Source organism: Pan paniscus, chromosome 5 (genome assembly GCF_029289425.2).
Source record: "Pan paniscus chromosome 5, NHGRI_mPanPan1-v2.0_pri, whole genome shotgun sequence".
NCBI classification, from domain to species: domain Eukaryota; kingdom Metazoa; phylum Chordata; class Mammalia; order Primates; family Hominidae; genus Pan; species Pan paniscus.
The window spans coordinates 161,916,443-161,938,954 of record NC_073254.2 but is presented as its reverse complement, the minus strand read 5'-3'; the positions used below and the strand labels follow the sequence as shown (position 1 = coordinate 161,938,954).

The 22,512-nt window shown below is 39.8% G+C and overlaps 1 protein-coding gene across 3 annotated transcripts in view; it reads left to right on the top strand.

Annotated features, from left to right (window-relative positions):
• Window positions 1-22,512, top strand: part of LOC134730628 (putative uncharacterized protein encoded by LINC00269) — a 556,641-nt gene that overhangs the window by 84,949 nt on the left and 449,180 nt on the right. The gene's annotated exons all lie outside the window — the stretch shown is intronic.

Below are 22,512 nucleotides of genomic sequence, written 5' to 3'. Positions count from 1 at the left end.
CACCTGATGAGGCACAAATATGGTGATGGACTGTCCTAGGGTAAACTTTTCTACTTGCTGCAGAATTTTACAGGTGGCAGCCACTGCCCAGAGATAAGGGACCCATTCTTCAGTCATTTGATCCAATTGTTTAGAAAAATGTGCTCTAGGTTGCGAGGTGTCCCCCAACATTTGGAATAGCATTCCTAGCCCTATATTCTGCTTTTCATGTACATAAAGCTTGAATGGCTTCTGGGGATTTGGCAATCCCAGATCCGGGGCTGACACTAGATTTTCTTTAATAGTGTTGAATGTCTATTGACGTTCTGCTATCCAGTGCAGGGTTTTCAAGTCTAATCTTTTCAGGGCTTCATAGAGGGGCTTAGCCACAAGTCTGAAGCTGGGGATCAAAATTTGGCAAAAGCCTGCCATACCCAAGAATCCCCACAATTGCCTCCTGTTTTCAGGGGCCTTTATGGCTGCTATTGCCTGGTTTCCTGTCTGAAATCAGGCTTCTTTTTCCCTGTTTTAATGGAAACCCTAGGTATGTCACTTTTTGTTTACAGATTTGGGCCTTCTGAGGAGACACTTTATATCTGCATTGTGCCGGGTGGTTTAAAACCAAGATGGTGTTGGCCAGGCACTTATCATAGCTGGAGCTTTAGCAGCAAGCCATCGACATACTGTAGCAGAACTTCCTCATCTAATTGCAAATTTTTTAAGTCTCTTGCCAGTATTTCACTAAAAAGCGTGGGCAAGTTTTTAAAACCTTGAAGTAACACCGTCCAACAGTGCTGAAAAGTTGCTTTTGTTTCTGGGTCTTGTCATTTAAAGATAAATAGCTGTTGGGCTTTTCTTCAAATGGGATGCAAAGAAGGCATCCTTTAAGTCCAATTCTCAAAACCATCCATAGTTTCTGGGAATGGCAGTCAATAGGGTGTATGTATTAGGTGCAGTCAGATGAATATACTGGACAATTTCATTAATAGCTCTTAAATTCTGTATACAAGGGTATTCATTCAAGTGGGGATTTTTCATAGGCAGGATAGGAGTGTTATATGGAGATCTGCAGGGGTGAATCAGCCCATTTTTAAATAAATTTTTGCAATACAAGCTGAATCTCATCAAAGACTTCTCATTTTAATGGATATTGTTTTTTCGAAGGTATTTTGACTCCTTCTTTTATTTCTATATGTACAGGCAGCACGTTCTTAGCTTGGCCAGGGGTTTTGTCTGCCCATATGCAGTTACTCACTCATTTGTTGCTTTCCAGAGGAATGGTTTCTTTTCTTTGTTGGGATTAGTGAGTAGTATCTGCAGCTGCAATGCTTGTTTCCGTGGGACCTGTAGATGTAACTGCTGCTTTTCTGGGGAAAAAGTCACTTAAGAATTTAATTTACAAAGCAAGTTTCATTCCAGCAATGGGATAGGGGATTCTAGCATAGAAAGGAAGCTGTGCCTCAGCTGCAAATCCCCCAGTTCGCATTCTAATGGTTGTAAGAAAACCTTTTGCTATATTCTACTTGCAACTCCCATCAGGAGTACTGTCGCTTTTGTGCTTTTTCCTTCTGGGGTGTTTAAAACTGAATAATATGTGCCCATATCAACAAGAAAATCAATCAGCTTGTGCCCCGCTGTTGTTGTGCCCAGGGATCCTTTGGGGAAATTTTAACTGGCTCTGAAAGATTTAGAGGCACTGTCATTAATTATTGGAAGCATAGGACTGTTCTACCATCTACTTCAAACTTCATTCTTAGCAACCCCTTCTTTTGTCTTTAGTTTAGGGGCAGTCAGATCTCCAGTGGCCTCCTTCTTTACAATAGGCACATTGGTTGCTACCCAAGGCCATGCTCTGACCACCTCATCTCCCCTCTTTTGGCTGGCATGAGTTTTTCTCCAAAGTTTTCAAATATATTGTGGCTGGCTTTAGCCTTTTAGTTTCCCTGGCATTGTGTACGCTGAAGGCAATATCAAGTAGCTAGGAGAGTGATATGGCTTGGATGTCCCCTCCAAATCTCATATAGAGATGTAATCCACAGTGTTGGAAGTGGGGCCTATTGGGAAGTGCTTGGGTCATGGGAGCGAATCCTTCATGGCTTGGTGCTGTCCTTGTGGTAGAGAATGAGCTCTCACATAATCTGGTTGTTTAAAGTGTGTGGCACTTACCACCTCTCTCTTGATCCTGCTTTCACTGTGTTGATGTGCCTGCTGCTGCTTCACCTTGTGCCGTGAGTAAAAGCTCCCTGGGGCCTCCCCAGAAGCCAAGCAGATGTCAGTGCCATGCTCGTACAGCATACGGAAGCATGAGGCAATTAAACCTCTTTTCTTTATAAATTACCCAGTCTCAGGTATTCCTTCATAGCAATGCAAGAGCAACCTAATGCAGAGGCTTTATTCCAGTGCCCTGTCTGGTTTCCCTAGTTTCTTCTTTATGGACAGAGGCACTCTGTTGAATGAAAGTCATGTTTATCATTCTCAAATTCTTAGGAGCCTCTTAGTTTATATCTGTATATAATATCTGTATATTTACTGTAAGCTTTGTAAATGAGCTGTAAGAAATCAGATGGGTCTTCATTTTTCTTTTGGATAGCTGTCTGAATTTTATTCAGATTCTTCTGTTTTGACACCTCCTTTTTAAGTCCTTCCAGGATACATGTCTTATAATGATCCAGCTGGGCCACATCCCCATTCTTGGGGTCCCAGTTGAGATCCACAAATGGAGTTGTCCATCTGGGGTTGGGAATTCTGTTGGAATTTTTCTGATGTAGGTGCTGAGCCGCCTCATTTACCTTATCTCTCACCAGCCTTCTCTCATCCACAGTCAAAAGTATGTTTAACAAGGCCTGTAAAGGGGGCTGGTGGGTAGCAAAGATACAGACAAAGAGATTAGTTATTTTCTGTGGGTCATCTCTAAAGGGTGGATTGGAGCTTTTCCAATTTAGCAAGTCAGGCAGAGAACAGGCTGTAAGTTCTCTGTAATATCCAGCAGCCTTCCCTGTTGTTTTATTCCACCAATGAGTGGTTGGGTGGGTATTCTTTCATTGGATATTGCCCTGCCCTAGTCACAGTAAGGCCCATTGGGTGACCTGTCAGGTCTTGGAGGGGAAGAACATTCCAATTCCTTCATTCTATTGAGGTAGGGCAGTTGCCCCTCCTTCCTAGTCCAGGGCCTCCAGTGGTGACACCGAGGCAGCTTAGGCTGGAGTGGCTGCTTAAGTGGCTTGGGCTGGAGGAAGGGGATTGAAAGCATTTAAGAGGCCCATCTCCTCACCATCCTTTTCTTCCTGATTTCTGTGTTTGGCTTGAAATGGGCTTTCTTCTCATCTCTTTGTATAGTTAGCAGTCTGCTCTCACCTCTCGTGACATGAGTCCTGGTTATGCAATAACATGAAAGCCTGGACATAACATATTTCTTCCCATTTCTCAAACCTCCGACAGAAGAACTCCAATTGTAATAGGGTACAGTATTGAAGTCTTCAGTTCAGAGGCCAATATGCATCATCGTCTAGCCTATACAGAGGCCAGATGGTATTATAATAAGAAATAATTTTCTTTCTAGTCATAGGCTTATTTTTACAGGCCTTCCAATTGGCCAGGATATGCCCCGGGGGATTTTCAGTTGGAGTGGAAATGTTGCCATGAATTTTGTCTCTATATTGAGTTCCTCCTCAATCAAAGGCCCAGGGGCTGGATGAACTCCCCTAGTCTGTAACTCTTTGTGTATATAATGCCATTCACAGTCTCAGTGGGCATGCTTGTATAAGCTTTGCCACATGGCCACAACAGCGAGAGACTTCAAAGACAGAGTTCCTTAAGTAGGCCAGGGGTTTGCAATGGTCTGCACAGCCCTTCCTAATAATTCAGTCTTATACCAGGTCCAAGTCCTACTGACCTGGCAATCCCAGTGAAATGAGACAGAGTGACAACAGATAAGGTGACAAATTAACCAAACAAAAAGAAAATGGGTTAGAGTGAGGATCATGCAGGGACTGGACCCAGGTGCTATGGATCCTGTTTTCTTATCTAAAGTAACACAGGGAGCACCCAGCAGGATTCCAGGCCCATTTAGATTGCCTGCAGGAAAGCTCACACATTTCCTCTTCCTCTCCCACCAACTGTAACACAAATGCGGGGAATACTTTGAAGTCCTAAAGAGGGTAACAAAATCAGGAGCCAGGATGGTGAGATCTGTTCTTCTCCTAACAAGGAGAGGCATGACCTACCTTGCTGCTTTCAGAAAATCAGGCTCATTTTTTCTGGTGGGACCTGAACCTGCAGATGGGATAAAGACCCTACCAATCACTTTTACAAAGAGAAATAGAAACAGACATAAATCCAAATGCAGACACAAACACAATTGAATTCAAATAGAGTACTCCTAAACCAATTCCCACAAAGGGAAAAATTGAGAGAGAAGTTCTAAAATCTTGTCTCAAGCCCAAAAGGCATGACAGATGACTCATGCAAAGTCCAAGTGGCATACAAGCCAAAAATAGCACTATGAATGACCCATGCTAGGTCCAAACAGCACAAAAAGTCCACATAGCAGAGGTAGAGGATTCCTAGGTGCATTGGGTGACTTACCAAGCCTTGAAGCCCATTGATTTCCCAGATGTCACTTTACCTGCACCAGTACAGCATTATATGCAGCTGATGCCACTGGAGGTGGGGTGAAGGAGGAAGATGGGAAGATCCCCAAGACAAAAGCATCTTGGTAGCTGCTGAGGAGCTCCATGGAGTTTCAGCCATGGAATCAGCTAGCCATGAGCAGCTGGAATTTATGAGCAACTGTCACTCTGCCTGGTAGCATGAGTGGGTAAGCCCTGGCACACTGCCATAGCCAGTTACTCTACTTGTTGGAAACCAGGCAGACAGTTCTTCACATGGGGAGGCTAAACCATTGTGAAAGCACAGCTCTTCACACAGGGCACCAAATTTGTAGTTGAACTCAGGTCTGGCTGCTTGCTGCTTGAAATGCAAAATACAAAAAGTGAGGTGTGGTGAAAGTAATACAACTTTATTCAAATGCTAGCAGTTGGGAAATGGCCAGGCTCATGCCATTTCCATTGTCTTTGAAATTGTCCAAAACAATTTCAAAATTGTAGGCAAGTGAGTGGGTTTAAGTAGAGAAACTTGGCATCAGAAGTATGTGGGAGTGGGACAGGGTGCAGGGTTTCTGTGTCTTGTTCCGATGGCTACCTTGAGTTATTGTCCAACTAGAGTGTGGGCTGGCACCATCTTGACAATGACCAGGTTGTAGATTAATTGCCTTGAAGTAATCCTTAGCTGGGGAGAATTCTGCTGCTTGTTCTTCTTGCATGGTTTATTTCAAGGTTATCCCCTGAAATTTCCAAGCAAGCACATATTTAGATAAGCAAGTACAGTGCAAAAGAGTGCCTGGTGGGAAGGGAGGGAAACAAAGAGTTTCAAAGTACATTTTAAGTCTAAGTTGAGAGAGAAGGAAAAACAAGTTCGAAATAGATTTTAATGCCAAGCTGCTTGGTTGTAGAAATCCTCGCAGTAATATAAGCTGAACAAACTGAAAGTTAATAACTTTTCTAAGATTCATTAGAGAATTGATATTACAGGGAAAACCACCGCCCCCAAAACAAGAGAGGCAAGCAAATGCAGGGAATACTGTTTATGGGTTGCAGAATACACTGCCAGACCTGATAGTAATGCTTAAAGGGTAATTGACTAATGGCTACAAGACTGAATCTAGATTAGCTTGGGAGAAGAAAATCTTCTGGAGGCCTGAGCTTTTTACTTGGGAAGGCAGAGTACCCTTTCATAAGTTTTGGCTCTAGGAACCCCATCAGGTTCTCAGAAGTGTCCTCAGAAACCCAAAGACAACAGTGGAGACAAAAACAAGGACATTAGAGGGAATGTAGCCTCTAACATGACAGCTACAGAAAATAGTAAACATAGACTAACTCCTAGGCAGAAAAATACAACACCTCACATTAAGGCCTTTGAAGATCAGGGAAAAAAATGCCTCACACTTTCTGGCAGGGGGAGAGGAATAGGAGTCATTTTAAAGCAAATCTAGAGGACTTTGCTCTCCTTAACAAAGGACTGCCCTCAAAGGACACTATTTCACCAGAGCCTAACACATTTGGGTTATACCAGATCCTAACTGACCCAGGGGAAGGGAAATATCAACTCCATCTCATTCCAGACTTCTGTCTCACCTACGTGGGTGAAAATAGCTGAGAAGCACTTGTGAATGTCACAGCCAGGGTCATAGGCTGTGTAAAGACTGAGACCAAACATAGGATTTTACACTGCATCTTTCCACTTCCCTGCACACCTTACTGCCACACCAATATGGTTCTTATATGATAACAAGAGATTACAATTTGCAGAAAGATCTGAAAGTCTCAGACCCTATTTAGGAAGAAGCCTTCGCAGAAACCCAAAGACAACAGTGGAGACAAAAACAAGAACATTGAATGAAATTCAGCTTCTAACAGCATAGCTACAGCAAATGGTAAACATAGCCTAACTCCTAGCTGGATAAACGTAACCCCTCACATTAAGGACTTGTTTATATCAGTTATTTTTACCTGATACATTGTGTCTAGCTTTCCACAAAAAATGACAAGTGATACCAAAACAGCAAAAACAAAACAAAACAACAACAACAAAGAAAACACAAAGTGAAGAGACAAGCGTCAAGAGAAGACTCAGATGTGGTAGAGATTTTAGAAGGGTTAGACTGGGAATTAAAAATATCTATGATTAATATGCTGTGGACATTAATGAGAAACATGGACAATATGCAAGAATGGTTGGATGATAAAAGGAGAGTATATTGGTCCATTCTAACACTGGTATAAAGATAGTACCTGAGACTGGGTAATTTATAAACAAAGGAGGTTTAATTGACTCAAGTTTTGCATGTCTGGGGAGGCCTCAGGAAACTTATGATCGTGGCAGAAAGGGAAGCAGGCATCTCTTTCACAAGGGGGCAGGACAGAGTTTAAGTGTGTGAGGGAGGAACTATCAAACACATAAAACCATCAGATCTCATGAGAACTCACTCACTGTCATGAGAACAGCACGGGAGAAACTTCCCCCATGGTCTAATCACCTCTCTCCCTCAATACGTGGGTATTACAGGTCCCTCTCTTGACATATGTGTATTACAATTCTAGATAAGATTTGGGTGGGGACATAGAACTGAACCCATATAATTCCACCCCTACCTCTTGCAAATCTCATGTTTTTCACATTTCAAAACCAATGATGCCTTCCCAACAGTCCCCCAAAGTCTTAGCTCATCCCAGCATTAACCCAAAAGTCCAAGTCCAAAGTCTCATCTGAGACAAGGCAAGTCCTTTCCACCTATAAACCTGTAAAATCAACAGCAACTTAGTTACTTCCTAGATAAAATGGGGTATAGGAACTGGGTAAATTCTCCCATTCTAAATGGGAGAAATTGGCCAAAACAAAGGGGCTACAGGCCCCATGGAAGTTCAAAATCCAGTAGGGAAGTCCTCAAATCTTAAAGCCCCAAAATTATCTCCTTTGACTCCATGTCTCATATCCAGGGGACACTGATGCAAGGGGTGGGCTCCTACAGTTTGGGCAGCTCCTTCACAGGCTGACATTGAGTCCCTGTGGCTTTTCCAGGCACACAGTGCAAGCTGTTGTTGGATCTACCATTCTGGGGTCTGGAGAACAGTGGCATACTTCTCACAGCTCCACTAGGCAGTGCCCTAGTCAAGACTGTGTGGTAGCTCCAACCCCTAGTTTCTCTTCTGCACTGCCCTAGCAGAGGTTCTCCATGAGGACTTCACCCCTGCATAAGACTTCTGCCTGGACATCTAGGCATTTCCATATATCCTCTGAAATCTAGGTGGAGGTTCTCAAACCTCAATTCTTGACTTCTGTGCACTTGCAGGCCCAACATCACATGTAAGCTGCCTAGGCTTGGGGCTTGCACCCTCTGAAGCAATTCAGGAGTTGTGCCTTGGCCCCTTTTAGCTACAGCCAGAGCTGAAGTGGCTAGGATGCAGGGTACCATGTCCCGAGGCTGCAGTGAGGGCCCTGGGCCTGGCCCACGAAACCATTTATTGTCCTAGGCTTCCAGACCTGTGGTCGGAGAGGCTACCACCAAGATCTCTAACCTGCCCTGGAGACATTTTCCCCATTGTTTTGGAGATTAACATTCAGCTCCTTGTTACTTATGCAAATTTCTGCAGCCTGCTTGAATTCTCCCCAGAAAATGGGGTTTTCTTTTCTATCACATTGTCAGGATGCAAATTTTCCAAACTTTTATGCTCTGCTTCTCTTTTACACATAAGATTCAATTTCAGACCATCTCTTTGTGGATGCATAAAACTGAATGCTTTCAGAAAAATCCAGATCATGTCTTGAATGCCCTGATGCTTAGAAATTTCTTCCATGAGATACCCTAAATCATCTCTCTCAAGTTCAAAGTTCCACAGATCTCTAGGGCAGGGGCAAAATACCAACAGTCTCTTTGCTAAAGCATAGTGTTAGTGACATTTACTCCAGTTCCCAATAAGTTCCTTATCTCCATCTAAGACCACCTCAGCCTGGACTTCATTGTTCACCTCACAATCAGCATTTTGGTCAGAACCATTCAACAAGTCTCTAGGAAGCTCCAAATTTTCCCACTTTATCCTGTCTTCTTCTGAGACCTCCAAACTGTTCCAGTCTCTGCCCATTACCCACTTCCAAAGTTGCTTCCACCTTTTCAAGTATCTTTGTAGAGTACCCAACTCTCTGCAGTACCAATTTACTGTATTAGTCCATTCTCACACTGCTATAAAGATACTACCTGAGCCTCGGTAATTTATAAGCAAAGGAGGCTTAATTGACTCATAGTTCTACATGGCTGGGAGGCCTCAGGCAACTTACAATCATGGCAGAAGGTGAAGCAGTCACCTTCTTCACAAGGTGACAGGAAAGAGTGTGAGCATATGAAGGAGGAAAGGTCAAACACTTATAAAACCATCAAATCTCATGAGAACTCACTCACTATCACAAGAACAGCAGGGGGAAAACTGCCCCCATGATCCAGTCAGCTGCCTCCCTTAACATGTAGGAATTACAGGTCCCTCCCTTGACACATGGGGATTATAGTTGGAGATGAGGTTTGGGTGGTGACACAGAGCCAAACCATATCAGAGAGGGATGTAATTCTAAAAAATATCAAAAGAAGATGCCAGAAATAAAAAAAAACAACAACCTTTATCAAAGATGAAGAATGTCTTCAATGCACTCATCACTAGATGGGGCCTAGAGTTTGCATCATGAATGGGTGTGCTATTAAAAAGCTGGGGTTCAGTCTAGATCACCACACAGAAAGCCAATCACTGAGACAAGGAGTATTGCCAGTGAAGAAGGCTTTAATCGGGTGCTGCAGCTGAGGGAATGGGAGATCAGTCTTAAACCCATCTCCTTGACCAACTAAAATCAGGGGTTTATATAGCAGGGAAGAAATGTAACTATATGCAGGAAAACAGGAATTAGGGAGGAGTAAAGAAGAGTTGTCAACAGGAGGCAGGTAATCACTTAGGCAATCATGATGCGTGAGGGGTGTGGTGTCTTATTGTCCAGATACAAACATTTGGTAAATTTCAGTTACTTGATATTATTTAGGAGTTCTGATAGCTGGTTTCCTGAGAAAGGAATTCAAATAAGATAAATGTAACTTTCTCAAGTTTTAAGACTGGAAGAGTCAATTTCTATGTTTATTCAAAATAAACCATAAACATCAGTTCTATGAGACAATTGGGCTGGTTTCTGGTGTGGAGTATTGTTAAATGCTTTTTCTGCATCTATTTATATGAGAATATAATTTTTCTTCTTTGGCGTGTTAATATGTTGGATTTCATTAGTTGATCTTCAAACACTGAACCAGCCTTGCATACCGGGAATAAATCCTTTTTGGTCAGGGTACATAATAATTTTTTTTATGCATAGTTGGATTGACTTTACTAATACTTTCTTGAAGATTTTTGCAGACCAATCAGAAATATTGGTCTGCATTTTTCCTTTCTTGTGATTTATTTGATTTTTGTATGAAAGTAATGCTGGCATCATAGAAAACAAGAGCAGTCTCTGATTCTATTTTCTGAAACAGATAGTAGAGAATTGGTATCATTTCTTCCTTCAATGTTTGGTAGAATTGACCAACAAACTCATCTGATCTTGTGCAAATAAACATACAAAAAGATGTTTAACATTGTATGTCATTAGACAATTGAAATAAAAACAACAATGACACAGTGTTACTACTATTACAATGGCAAAAATAAAAAACACTTACGACGCTAAATGCTGATGGGGATGTGGAGCACAACACTCTCATTCATTTTTGGTTGAAAAACCCAATGGTATACTCACTTTGGATGACAGTTTGAAAGTTTCTTACAAATCTAAACTCTATGATCCAGCAGTAATGTCCTTTGGTATTTACTTAAATGAGTTGAAGACTTCTATCTATAGAAAAAAACTTTCACATAAATGTTGATAGTGGCTTTTTCATCATTATCAAAATTTAAAAGAAACAACAATGTCCTTCAACAGGTGAACAGATAAATGATTATGGTATAATGATATAATGGAAGACTTGTCAGTTATGAACAAAAAGCTGCCAAGCGATGAAAAGATATAGAAGAACTTTAAATGTGTATTGTTAAGTGAATGCAGCCAATCAGAAAAGGCTACATATTACACGATTCCAACTGTATGACATTCTTGAAAAGGCAAGACTATAGTGACAGTAAAAGGATGAATGGTTGCAAAAGATTTGCAGGGAGGATGCATAGGTGGAGTACAGGAGATTTTTACAGCGCTGAAACTATTCTTTATGATATGATATTGATGAATACATGACTCTATGCATTTGTTAAAACCCGTAGAGCTGTACAATACAAAGAATGAAGTCTAATGTAAACTATAGACTGTAGTTAATAACAATTTATCAGTATTGGCTCATCAATTGTAACAAATGTGCCACATTAATGAAAGCTGTTAATAACAGGAGAGAATGTGGGGGACACAGAGAACAGGAAGAGTATAGGAATTCTGTACTTTCTGTTCAGTGTTTCTCTAAAGTTAAATTGCTCTAAAATAGTCTATTAATTTTAAAAAGCTCACCTTTATTTTCTAGTGTTATATCAAATAAGGTCCAGTTTCATAAAATATGTAATTGTAGAAATAGCATTGTTATTTGGTTGCTTAAAAATTTCAGGCAGTGTGTGGTAAGGGATAGAAAAGCTATAGACATGTACTTAAAAAATAATTGCTTCACTAACTTAGCACATGTGACAAAAAAAAAAAGCTGCTGATGTGGAAGAGAAGGAATTATTTTGTTGGTTGGTAGCCTACCTGAAGGTCTGACTTCATAGCTTGTTGCAGTTTATTTGAATATTTTATAGTTGATATCAGTCACATAAGTAATGGAAGCTTCATTTGGTGTCTGCTTCCATTTTACAGAACTGAAGTGATTACAAAAGAGATGTAAAGACAGAATGGCTCTGATGATTAGCATCATAGATAAAAACGATTGCTTTCTGTTCATTTAGTAACTTGATAAAAAATGTTTAAGGGACACATTAATTAGTCAAATTAACCAGAATAACTATATTATATAACTATTTCAGAGTTTAATTTATTTTAGGTTACCAGACACTTGATAAATGACAAGAATTTTAAGTATACTTGACTAAGCTCTGTCTTTTACTTGGGAAAATAGAAAAATGAAATCTCATATTAAATGATACTAGATTTTATGATAATCATTTGAACTGTAATGTAATTCTAATTGGTTTACCAGTGAATTTTCTAGGGTTCTTATACCTAGCATTTTTGATGATCAATTTCAATTTTCTTTCATGTATTTTATTTCTCCTTTTATCATCTGTCTTTTAATATTGTGAAACTTGGTAATAATATATTCATTTGAATTTTATGAACCCAGTAAGTGTCTTTTTATGATGCCTTTTTCATTTCTAGAGAAAAAGGCATTCCCAACCTTAGGAGGTTATTCCTTTAAGCTTTTTATAAAAGCCAGTAAAATTGCTTTATCTGTCCCGACCCCTTCAATTTTAGTCAGTTTTTCATTTTACTGTCACAAATAAAGGTACATATCAAGTTTTTAGTGGCTATCACAAGTTGAAGTACCAAAAATAAAAACTGAAAAATATCCTATGATGTAAAAACAGATCCTATAAATGACAACATAGTATCATTGCAATGATATTATCCTCATTTGGATATAAAAGAGTGAAAAAAGGGTGTAATTTTGTGACTGTCCAGGGGTTTATATTATGACCCCCTTATCCTGTAAGTATTTTGACATATTTTATGTATTTATAATAATAGCCACCATCACTGAAGCACTTATATGAGATACCACCAATCTAAATGCAAGTGCTGGAAGATTCTGCACAGAGGATGTAATAATTTTAGCACAGAACAAGGCTCAATAAATGTCAGCTATTCTTATGACTCTTCTTATTCCATTTTTATAACTTTCTTTCTAAACTGAAATTAAATTTATATATGGTGACATGCACAAGTGTGCATTCTAAATGTACAGTTCAATGAGTCTTGATCAATGTGTATGTCCATGTAACCCATACCAAATCAAGACATAGAATATTTTCATCCTTCTAGAAAAGTTTTTCTTGCCTCTTTCCAGTGACTTTCTCCCACTGAGTAGAGGCAACTTCTACTCTGACTTTTATTAGATTAGATAAATTGTGTTTATTCTCAAACTTAATAGAAGTGGAATTATATAATTTGTGTTCATCTATTTCTGGCTTCTTTCACTTACCCTGTTTTTGAGATCATCCATATTATATACATATTGATAGTTTGTTTCTGTTTTTAAGTAATATCTCATTGTATGACTATAACATGTTTTGTTTATTCATATACCTGTTGATGAATATTAGTTGTTTTCATCTTTGGGGCATTATGAATAAAATCAATCAAGTTACATTCAGTGAAATGTAGGGAGGTCCATATAGCTGGATTTTTTAGAACAAGGGAGGAAGTAGCGAGAGTGAAAGACTTTGAATATTTTGCTGATAGAGTTTGGTTTTAATCATTGGAAGGATGTGGGACCATTGAGATAACAGTGTTTCAGATTATTTCAGAAATACTACTCTGGTGACAAAAAGTTGAAAAACAAGACTGTCTATAAACTCTACCTCTGGGGAGGAAAAAGATGCTGCTCAGAATTAAAACATGGGTTAAGTATTTCAGGTGAGAGAAAGCATAAGCTGTACGGTGTGTATTTGGGGAAGGAGTTTTATTTGGCCACTGTGGTACATGAAGTAAGCAACGCCCAAGGTACCCAAACTAAGACACTTGGGAGGCTCTTAACTGAAGTGGAGACCATTGAAAAATTTTAACCAGGAGAATCATACGATCTTCTTTGAGATTTAGAAAGATTATTATTGTGTTACTGCTTGATGTATAGCAATTGTTCATTCACAGTAATGATGGTAAAGTTTGTGAATTAGGACAGTCACAGGTGAGTTAGAAATGACAGTACAGATAAAAGATAACTAAGGAGTTAGAACCAACAGAATTTAGTGTCATGTTAGATGCAGTCAGTGAGGAAGAGAAAAGAACATTGAATGACTTTTGCTTGTGTTTTTTGATGAACTATGGATACCATTTAAAATAGTACATATATAGGAGGAAGAAAGGAAAATAATTTCTAAATTTTTAAATGTTGAATTTAAGGTACCTGTGGTGTTTCTAGATGGACATGCCAGTAGTTATTAGAATATTTGTTCTTGGAGGGCAGGAGAAAAGCATTGGTCTTGAGAGTCATGGGCTTTTAGATGGTAATTGAGATCATGGGTAGAGCATGTCAGCTGAAGAATGGTGGAGGCCAAAGAGGGAATCCTTTCAAATAACAACATTTTGGAGTTAAGGAGTTGAAGAGTGTCAAGTAAGGTGACAGAGAAGGACTAATCTGTGAAATATTTCACTGAAGCCAGAGGAAGAAAATGTGATTTTACATATATCTCCTCTAGGCCCTCTGATCCTTATTCCAGATGTTACTCCCTTCTAAATCTGTTAAAATCCTCAAGTTTCTTGATATTTTATGAGGTAGGATTTTTTATAGCTTACGGAGTTCTTCCTAACCTCTTGAAACTTAGAAACAAGATTCTAGTTCATTCTCTATAGTCACAATTCCTCTTGTTAAGAACACTAACACACATATAGATGTATGTATATATATAGACACACCACTCTCTCTCACTCTCTCATCCCCCAGGCCCCATATGTTTCCTATGTCTCTAGCACTTTCTCCACCCTTATCTGTTCATCTGATCTATTTACCAGGTCAAAAGCACTTCTGCAGTTTCGTAACCTTTCTGACAAAGTCAAATTCCTCATTATAAGTTCTCCTTAAGAGTATTTATCATAAGCACAACTTTATTCTTTTTCCCTTGTTAAGACTGTTCCTTTAAAGCTCTTTTTAAGCAATTTGATTATAATAAATGTTGATGTGGTCTTCTTTACACGTCAGGTTCCTTGAGCCTTTTGGATCTGTGGTTTGTAGTGTTCATATTCAAAAATTTCAGTTATTTCTTCAAAATTTTGTGCCCCCATTTCTCCCATCTTTATTTACAACAAAGGTTACAACACCTAATATTGTCCAAGGCTTTTTTCTCTCTATGCTTCATTTGGCTATTGCTGTGCCTTCAAGTTTATTGATCTTTTGTTTTATACCATTTACTTTGTTCTTTTTATTATTATTATACTTTAAGTTCTGGGATACATGTGCAGAACATGCAAGTTTGTTACACAGGTATACATGTGCCATGTTGGTTTTCTGCACCCATCAACCCATCATCTACATTAGGTATTTCTCCTAATGCTATCCCTCCCCTTGCCCCCCCAGGCCCCCAACAGGCCCTGGTGTGTGATGTTACCCTCCCTGTGTTCATGTGTTTTCATTGTTCAACTCCCACTTATGAGTGAGAACATGCGGTGTTTGTTTTTCTGTTCTTGTGTTAGTTTGCTGAGAATTATGGTTTCCAACTTCATCAATGTCACTGCAGAGGACATGAACTCATCATTTTTTATGTCTGCATAGTATTCCATGGTGTATATGTGCCACATTGTCTTTATCCAGTCTATCATTGATGGACATTTGGGTTCCTTCCAAGTCTTTGTTATTGTGAACAGTGCTGCAATAAACATATGTGCACGTGTCTTTATAGTAGAATGCTTTGTAATCCTTTGGTTATATATCCAGTAATGGGATTGCTGGGTCAGATAGTATTTCTGGTTGTAGATCCTTGAGGAATTGCCACAATGTCTTCCACAATGGTTGAATTAATTTACACTTCACCAACAGTGTAAAAGCTTTCCTATTTCTCCACATCCTCTCCAGGATCTGTAGTTTCCTGACTTTTTAATGATTGCCATTCTAACTGGTATGAGATGATATCTCATTTTGGTTTTGATTTGCATTTCTCTAATGACCAGTGATGATGAGCTTTTTTCCATATATTTGTTGGCCAAATAAATGTCTTCTTTTGAGAAGTGTCTGTTCATATCCTTCACTCACTTTTTGGTGGGGTTGTTTTTTTCTTGTAAATTTGTTTATGTTCTTTGTAGATTGTGGATATTAGTCCTTTGTCAGATGGATAGGTTGCAAAATTTTTCTCCCATTCTGTAGGTTGCCTGTTTACTCTGATGGTAGTTTCTTTTGCTGTGCAGAAGCTCTTTAGTTTAATTAGATCCCATTTGTCAATTTTGGATTTTGTTGCCATTGCTGTTGGTGTTTTAGTCATGAATTCTTTGCCCGTGCCTATGTCCTGAATGGTATTGCCTAGATTTTCTTCTAGGGCTTTTATGGTTTTGGGTGTTACATTTAAGTCTTTAATCCATCTTGAGTTAGTTTTGGTATAAGGTGTAAGGAAGGGATCCAGTTTCTGCTTTCTGCATATGGCTAGCCAGTTTTCCCAACACCATTTATTAAATAGGGAATCCTTTCCCCATTGCTTGTTTTTGTCAGGTTTGTTAAAGGTCAGATCATTGTAGATGTGTGACATTATTTCTGAGGCCTCTGTTCTGTTATATTGGTCTATAATATCTGTTTTGGTACCGGTACCATGCTGTTTTGGTTACTGTAGCCTTGTAGTACAGTTTGAAATCAGGTAGTGTGATGCCTCCAGCTTTGTTCTTTTTGCTTAGGATTGTCTTGGCTATACAGGCTCCTTTTTGGTTCCTTATGAAATTTAACGTAGTTTTTTCTAATTCTGTGAAGAAAGTCAATGGTAGCTTGATGAGGATAGCATTTAATCCATAAATTATTTTGGGCAGTATGGCCATTTTCATGATATTGATTCTTCCTATCCATGAGCATGGAATGTTTTACCATTTGTTTGTTTCCTCTCTTATTTCATTGAGCAGTGGTTTGTAGTTCTCCTCGAAGAGGGCCTTCACATCCCTTGTAAGTTGTATTCCTAGGTATTTTATTTTCTTTGCAGCATTTGTGAATGGCAGGTCACTCATGATTTGGCTCTCTGTCTATTATTGATATATGAGAATGCTTGTGATTTTTGCACATTGATTTTGTATCCTGAGACTTTGCTTAAGTTGCTTGTCAGCTTAAGGACATTTGGGGCTGAGATGATGGGGTTTTCTGAATATACGATCATGTCACCTGCAAACAGACAATTTGACTTTCTCTTTTCCTATTTGAATACACTTTATTTCTTTCTCTTGCCTGATTGCCCTGGCCAGAACTTCCAATACTATGTTGAATTGGAGTGGTGAGAGAGGGCATCCTTGTCTTGTGCCAGTTTTCAAAGGGAATGCTTCCAGCTTCTGCCCCTTCAGTATGATATTGGGTGTGGGTTGGTCATAAATAGCTCTTATTATTTTAAGATACATTCCATCAACACCTAGTTTATTGAGAGTTTTTAGTATGAAGGGGTGTTGAATTTTGTTAAAGGCCTTTTCTGCATCTATTGAGATAATCATGTGGTTTTTGTCATTGGTTTTGTTTATGTAATGGATTACATTTATTGATTTGCATATATTGAACCAGTCTTGCATTCCAGGAATGAAGCCGACTTCATTGTGGCAGATAAGCTTTTTGATGTGCTGCTGGATTCAGTTTGCCAGTATTTTATTGAGGATTTTTGCATTGATGTTCATCAGGGATATTGGCCTGAAATTTTCTTTTTTTGTTGTGTTTCTGCCAGGTTTTGGTATCAGGATGATGCTGGCCTCATAAAATGATTTAGGGAGGAGTCCCTCTTTTTCTATTGGTTAGAATAGTTTCAGAAGGAATGGTACCAGCTCTTCTTTGTACCTGTGGTAGAATTCGGCTGGGAATCAGTCTGGTCCTGGGATTTTTTTTTGGTTGGTAGGCTATTAATTACTGCCTCAATTTCAGAACTTCAGAATTCCAGAATTCTGAAGAATTACTGTCTCAATTTCAGAATTTCAGTCGATTCAGGGATTTGACTTCTTCCTGCTTTAGTCTTGGGAGGGTGTATATGTCCAGGAATTTATATATTTCTTCTAGATTTTCTAGTTCATTTGCATAGTGGTGTTTATAGTATTCTCTGATGGGTAGTATTTCCATGGGATCTGTGGTGATATCCCCTTCATCGTTTTTTCTTGTGTCTATTTGACTCTCCTCTCTTTTCTTCTTTATTAGTCTGGCTAGCTGTCTATTTATTTTGTTAATCTTTTCAAAAAGCTACCTCCTGGATTTATTGATTTTTTGAAGGGTTTTTCTTGTCTCTATCTCCTTCAGTTCTGCTCTGATCTTACTTATTTCTTGTCTTCTGCTAGCTTTTGAATTTGTTTGCTCTTGCTTCTCTAGTTCTTTTAATTGTGATGTTAGGGTGTCCATTTTAGATCTTTTCTGCTTTCTCCTGTGGGCATTTAGTGCTTTAAATTTCCCTCTAAGCACTGCTTCAGCTGTGTCCCAGAGATTCTGGTACATTGTGTCTTTGCTCTCATTGGTTTCAAATAACTTATCTATTTCTGGCTTAATTTTGTTATTTACCCCGTAGTCATTCAGAAGAAGGTTGTTCAGTTTCCATGTAGTTGTGTGGTTTTGAGTGAGTTTCTTAATTCTGAGTTCTAATTTGATTGCACTGTGGTCTGAGAGACTGTTATGATTTCCGTTCTTTTGCATTTGCTGAGGAGTGTTTTACTTCCAATTATGTGGTCAATTTTAGAATAAGTGTGATGTGGAGCTGAGAAGAATGTATATTCTGTTGATTTGGGGTGGAGAGTTCTGTTGATATCTATTAGATTTGCTTGATCCAGAGCTGAGTTCAAGTCCTGAATATCTTTGTTAATTTTCTTTCTTGTTGATCTGTCTAATATTGACCTTGGGGTGTTGAAATCACCCACTATTATTGTGTGGGAGTCTAACTCTCTCTCTAGGTCTCTAAGAACTTGCTTTATGAATCTGGGTGCTCCTGTATTGGTTGCATATATATTTAGGATAATTAGCTCTTCTTGTTGCATTGGTCCCTTTACCATTATGTAATGCCTTTCTTTGTCTTTTTAAATCTTTGTTGGTTTAAAGTCTGTTTTATCAGAGACTAGGAATCCAACATCTGCTTTATTTTGCTTTCCATTTGCTTGGTACATATTCCCCCATCCGTTTATTTTGAGCTTATGTGTGTCTTTGCATGTGAGATGGGTCTCCTGAATGCAGCACACCAATGGGTCTTGACTTTTTATCCAATTTGCCAGTCTGTGTCTTTTAATTGGGGCATTTAGTCCATTTACATTTAAGGTTAATATTGTGATGTGTGAATTTGATCCTGTCATTATGACATTAGCTGGTTATTTTGCCCGTTAGTTGATGCAGTTGCTTCATAGTGTCAACGGTCTTTACAATTTGGTATGTTTCTGCAGTGGCTGGTACTGGTTTTTCCTTTACATATTTAGTGCTTCCTTCAGGACCTATATTATAAGGCAGTCCTGTGTGGTAACAAAATCTCTCAGCATTTGCTTGTCTGTAAAGGATTTTAATTCTCCTTCAATTGTGAAGCTTAGATTGACTGGATATGAAATCCTGAGTTGAAAATTCTTTTCCTTAAGAATGTTGAATGTTGGCCCCTATTCTGTTATGTGTAGCAGGGTTTCTGTAGGGAGATCTGCGTTAGTCTGAAAGGCTTCCCTTTGTGGGTAACCCAATCTTTCTCTCTGGCTGCCCTTAACATTTTTTCCTTCCTTTCAACCTTGGTGAATCTGACAATTATGTGTCTTGAGGTTGCATTTCTCAAGGAGTATCTTGGTGGTGTTCTCTATATTTCCTGAATTTGAAAGTTGGCCTGTCTTGCTAGGTTGGGGAAGTTCTCCTGGACAATATCCTGAAGAGTGTTTTCCAACTTGTTTCCATTCTCCCCATCACTTCCAGGTACACCAATCAAATGTAGGTTTGGTCTTTTCACATAGTCCCATATTTCTTGGAGGCTTTGTTCGTCCCTTTTCATTTTTTTTCTCTAATCTTGTGTTGATACTTTATTTCATTAAGTTGATCTTCAGTCTCTGATATTCTTTCTTCCGCTTGATCGATTTGGCATGATACTTGTGTATGCTTCACGAAGTTCTTGTGCTGTGTTTTTCAGCTCCATCAGGTCATTTATGTTCTTCTCTGAATTGCTTATTCTAGTTAGCAATTCCTCTAACCTTTTTTCAAGGTTGTTAGCTTCATGCATTGGGTTCAAACATGCTCCTTTAGCTCAGAGGAGTTTGTTATTACCCACCTTCTGAAGCCTACTTCTGTCAGTTCGTCAAACTCATTCTCCATTCAGTTTTGTTCCTTTGCTGGCAAGGAGTTGTCATCCTTTGGACAAGAGGTGTTCTGATTTTTGGAATTTTCAGCCTTTTTGCACTATTGTTTCTTCATTTTCGTGGATTTATCACCTTTGGTCTTTGCTGTTGGTGACCCTCAGATGGGGTTTCTGTGTGGATGTCCTTTTTGTTGATGTTATTCCTTTCTGTTTGTTAGTTTTCCTTCTAACAGTCACGCCCCTCCACTGCAGGTCTGCTGGAGTTTGCTGGAGGTCCACCCCAGATCCTGTTTGCCTGCGTATCACCAGCAGAGGCTGCAGAACAGCAAAGATTGCTGCCTGTTCCTTCCTCTGGAAGCTTTATCCCAGAGGGGCACTTGTCAGATGCCAGTGGAGCTCTCCTGTATGAGGTGTCTGTTGACCCCTGCTGGGAGGTGTCTCTCAGTCAGGAGGCGTGAGGTTCAGAGACCCACTTGAGGAGGCAGTGTGTCCATTAGCAGAGCTCAAGCACTGTACTGGGAGATCCACTGCTCTCTTCAGAGCCTGCAGGCAGGAACGTTTAAATCTGCTGAAGTTGTGCCCTCAGCCGCCCCTTGCCCCAGGTGCTCTGTCCCAGGGAGATGGGAGGTTTATCTGTAAGCCCCTGACTGGAGCTGCTGCCTTTCTTTGAGAAATGCCCTGCCCAGAGAGGAGGAATCTAGAGAGGCAGTGTGGCTACAGTGGCTTTGCCCATTTGCAGTGGGCTCTGCCTAGTTTGAACTTCCTGGCAGTTTTGTTTACACTGTGAAGGGAAAACTACCTACTTAAGACTCAGTAATGATGGATGCCCCTCTCCTCACCAAGCCCGAGCATCCCAGGTTGACTTCAGATTGCTGTGCTGGCAGTGAGAATTTCAAGCCAGTGCATCTTAGCTTGCTGGGTTCTGTGGGGGTGGGGTCTGCTGAGCTAGACCACTTGGTTACCTGGCTTCAGCCACCTTTCCAGGGCAGTGAACGGTTCTGTCTCACTGGCGTTCCAGGCGCCATTGGGGTATGAAGGAAAAAAAAAACTGCAGCTAGCTTTGTGTCTGCCCAATGGCTGCCCAGTTTTGTGCTTGAAACCCAGGGTCCTGGTGGCATAGGCACCCAAGGGCATCTCCTGGTCTGCAGGTTGTGAAGATTGTGGGAAAAGCATAGTATCTGGGCCGGAGTGCACTGTTCCTCACAGCACAGTCCCTCACGGCTTCCCTTGGCTAGGGGATGGAATTCCCTGATGCCTTGCACTTCCCGGTGAGGCAACATACCCCTTGCTTTGTCTCGCCCTCTGTGGGCTGCACCCACTGTCTAAGTAGTCTCAATGAGATGAGCCAGGTACTGCAGTTGGAAATGCAGAAATCACCTACCTTCTGCGTTGATCTCACTGGGAGCTGCAGACCAGGGCTGTTCCTGTTTGGCCTACTTTGTTCTTAATTCCTTCTAGCAAATTTTTTTTTCTTTTTTATTGCTTATCTCTGTAAGTCCTAGTATTAGTCCATTTTCATGCTGCTAATAAAGACATACCTGAGACTGGGTAATTTACAGAAGAAAGAGGTTTAATTTGACTTACAGTTTTATGTGGCTGGGAAAGCCTCACATTCATGGCAGAAGGTAAGATGTGCAAGAAAGAGCAAGTCACATCTTACATAGACGGCAGCAGGCAAAGAAAGAGAGCTTGTGCAGGGGAACTCCTCTTTTTAAAACCATCAGATCTTTTGAGACTTATTCAATATCATGAGAACAGTGTGGGAAAGACTTGCCTCTAGGATCCAATTACCTCCCACTGAGTCCCTTCTACAACGAGTGGGAATTCAAGATGAGATTTGGGTGGGGACACAGCCAAACTGTATTAGTCCCCTTTAGGTATTTACTTTTTTAATATCTTTCATTTCTCTTTTCATTTCATTCATATGTTCTTTTATATCCTTGAACATTTTTATAAGATTGATATTACATGTTTTAGGTCTTTTTCTACTAATTACACCATGTTTGTCATTTCTGGGTCCCATATTGCTCCTAGGTGTGAATCTTATTTTCCTGCTTTTTACTTATTTCCTGGTAACTTTTGGCAGTATGCAAAATGGTGTAATTTTACATAGTTGATAGTTGGATTTTGTTGTGTTTCTTTAAAAACAATTGTGTTTTGGCACAAGATAAAGTTACTTGTGAATCTGTTGGCCCTTTCAAGGCTTGCTTTTGATATTAAATATAGCATATCCAGAAAATTATTTGTCAAGTACTAATTTAATTCCACTAATAAAGTATGAATCTTCCGTAGAGGAATGTCTTTCCCATGACACTCTGGCAACTTTGCATATCTCCCCGTAGATCATGCAGGCAAAGGCTGGAACTTCAGTTCATTTGAAATTTGGCAGAATGCCTTATGATTCTTCCAGCAAATGAGAGGATGGGAGGCCTATGAGGAGCTCCTAAGTACTATCACCTACTCCCCTCCCCATCTCCTCTGGGTGGCTGTCTTGAGAGAGGGTTTCTCATTGTCTCCTAAGCTCTGATGGGTCATGAGGCTTTCTGCCTTGGACATTTTAGGATGCAGCTGCAGACTATAAAACTTCTTGGCTATAGTTTACAGTTTGCTATTCAGCCATGGGGTACCATGCAGCTCATAATATTGTTACAAAGCTCCTTTTATTTCATTGCAGCTTTTTTTTTTTTTTTTTAAATCAGTGGGGCAGGAATTATGAAGAGCTGGCATTTTGGCTACTCTTCATTTC